Source organism: Schistocerca piceifrons, unplaced genomic scaffold (assembly GCF_021461385.2).
Source record: "Schistocerca piceifrons isolate TAMUIC-IGC-003096 unplaced genomic scaffold, iqSchPice1.1 HiC_scaffold_194, whole genome shotgun sequence".
In the NCBI taxonomy this organism is placed as follows: Eukaryota; Metazoa; Arthropoda; class Insecta; order Orthoptera; family Acrididae; genus Schistocerca; species Schistocerca piceifrons.
Window position 1 is genome coordinate 10,001 of NW_025727834.1, and position 2,500 is coordinate 12,500.

A 2,500-nucleotide genomic window follows, 5' to 3' on the forward strand; every position below is an offset into this window, starting at 1 on the left:
TAAACACCGACGGGCGGTGAACCAACAGCGTGGGACACAAATCCAACTACGAGCTTTTTAACCGCAACAACTTTAATATACGCTATTGGAGCTGGAATTACCGCGGCTGCTGGCACCAGACTTGCCCTCCAATAGATACTCGTTAAAGGATTTAAAGTGTACTCATTCCGATTACGGGGCCTCGGATGAGTCCCGTATCGTTATTTTTCGTCACTACCTCCCCGTGCCGGGAGTGGGTAATTTGCGCGCCTGCTGCCTTCCTTGGATGTGGTAGCCGTTTCTCAGGCTCCCTCTCCGGAATCGAACCCTGATTCCCCGTTACCCGTTACAACCATGGTAGGCGCAGAACCTACCATCGACAGTTGATAAGGCAGACATTTGAAAGATGCGTCGCCGGTACGAGGACCGTGCGATCAGCCCAAAGTTATTCAGAGTCACCAAGGCAAACGGACCGGACGAGCCGACCGATTGGTTTTGATCTAATAAAAGCGTCCCTTCCATCTCTGGTCGGGACTCTGTTTGCATGTATTAGCTCTAGAATTACCACAGTTATCCAAGTAACGTGGGTACGATCTAAGGAACCATAACTGATTTAATGAGCCATTCGCGGTTTCACCTTAATGCGGCTTGTACTGAGACATGCATGGCTTAATCTTTGAGACAAGCATATGACTACTGGCAGGATCAACCAGGGAGCTGCGTCAACTAGAGCTGAGCAGCCGGCCGCCCGGGAGTGTGTCCCGGGGGCCCGCGCGAACACGCAAGCGTCCGCTCAATCATTCTGCAAACAGGAGGAGGCTGAGCTCCCCTGCACAATACACCTCGAAACCCTCTCAGGTCCCGGCGGCGCGCAGCGCCGTCCCAAGTACTTGGTCGGGTTCGAGAGAGGCGCAATCGCCCGGAGTTAGGCGAGTAGACGCTTTCGGTGCGACCACCCGTGCTCCCAACTGAGCTTGCCGCTGCCGACAGAGGCCCGGGAGCGTGCTGTCGTGGCATTGCCGGCGGGAGACAACACGCGCCACCTACGGTGACCGGCAGCTCCAACGCCAGCGCCACAGAAGGACAAAAGCCCCACTTGGGTGCCGAAGCGAACTCTCCCAGCACAGCGCACGCGCCAACACATCCGCACAGCTGCGATACAAACCACCAGCGAGAACCGCTGGGGCGACCGAGCAGCAGACGGCGTCGCGGCGCCGAGCGCCGGGCGGCGGCGCATCCTCAACGCACACAGTCCTCAATCGGACCAGCACACTGAAGATGTCCACCGCGCTTCGCACCGGGCCCGCGAGGACCTACTTTGGCCGCACGGCGCCGCGCGCAGGGTGCGCCGGCGCGCAGCTGCGACGCCTGCCGCGTCCGTCGGCCGGCGCGCCTGCCACTGGCCGCCCCCACCAGCCGGCTGTAGCGCGTGCGCCCACGCACCGCGCGGCCAGCACGCCGGGAGGCGCCCCCTCACCGGCCGGGGACGGTCCCACCCAGCCACCGCCGCGTATCGCTTCACACCCAGATGCCGTTCAGTTTCGTCGGCATGGTGGGTATCGCTGGAACAACCGGTTCGTACCTCAACCTATCGTCGCCATCACCGATTCACCCCTAGCGAGAACAACCGCACCACAACAGGTTACCATTTGTTCATTTGCGTAACTTCACCAGAAAACGCAGGCGTCCATCGCCATTTGCAACTTCAACGATTATTGCATGCCTGTGTCAGGTGTCACGCCACACTACGTCTGCCCACATACACGCAACAAAATGTGCACGCCTAGACAATACGTGGAAGGTGGCCCCCGTACGTATGCGATGTCCATTGCTCGAACGACTGTCAACCGGCCTCTGTAGCATGTCGCAGATATGGAACGCGGTGCACCATGCCATCACGGTGTGTGAGGAGAGACGACTAGGTCCGAATACATCAACAGACAGCTCATGCTGATCGCCATCCACGGCGTCCGTTCCTCCCACACGTCTCTATGGCGTACCACACTGCAATCCAGCTCTCATAGGGAGACGACACGTAGCTGCGTGCACAATATTTGCACTGTATGGTCCGCCGTTTTTGGGCGCAGTCGTTGTACGGTCACACATGTGCCACGATGTATCATTCGGTACATAAGGACGAATGTGCAGTACAGATTGTGGTTTACGCGTACGACATTAGCGGACGGTTGACACAGGCCGCACCACAACGTAGCCTGAGTACGTCGCATGCGAAGGGCATTGAACATGCAAACTTCTCACCAACCAGCTTGCGAAGGCAGGGGGGCAAGGTGGGGACGTGGGGAGGGGCGGCATGTACGTCCTGCTGCCATCCACATTACAGTGTACAGCAGGAGCATGTGGAAAGTCAGCAAGACTTGCAAGGTGTTTAACATGAAGCGATACACAGGGGAGCGGGCAGTGCGAGTAGCGAACTATATTGCGAGGGTTGCGGGTGGGCAACACTACACTAATTGAACGAGTCGTATAACAATTACAGAGCAGGTTTAGGCGACAACATGGG

At 57.9% G+C, this 2,500-nt stretch overlaps 1 non-coding gene across 1 annotated transcript in view; it reads right to left on the reverse strand.

The window, feature by feature from the left end:
* Positions 1–695, reverse strand: part of LOC124741286 — a 1,909-nt gene extending 1,214 nt beyond the window's left edge. Inside the window, exon 1 of the ribosomal RNA XR_007009968.1 lies at positions 1–695. This exon is cut by the window's left edge and continues 1,214 nt beyond it. This is a non-coding gene — a ribosomal RNA (small subunit ribosomal RNA).
* Positions 696–2,500: the final 1,805 nt, after the last annotated feature.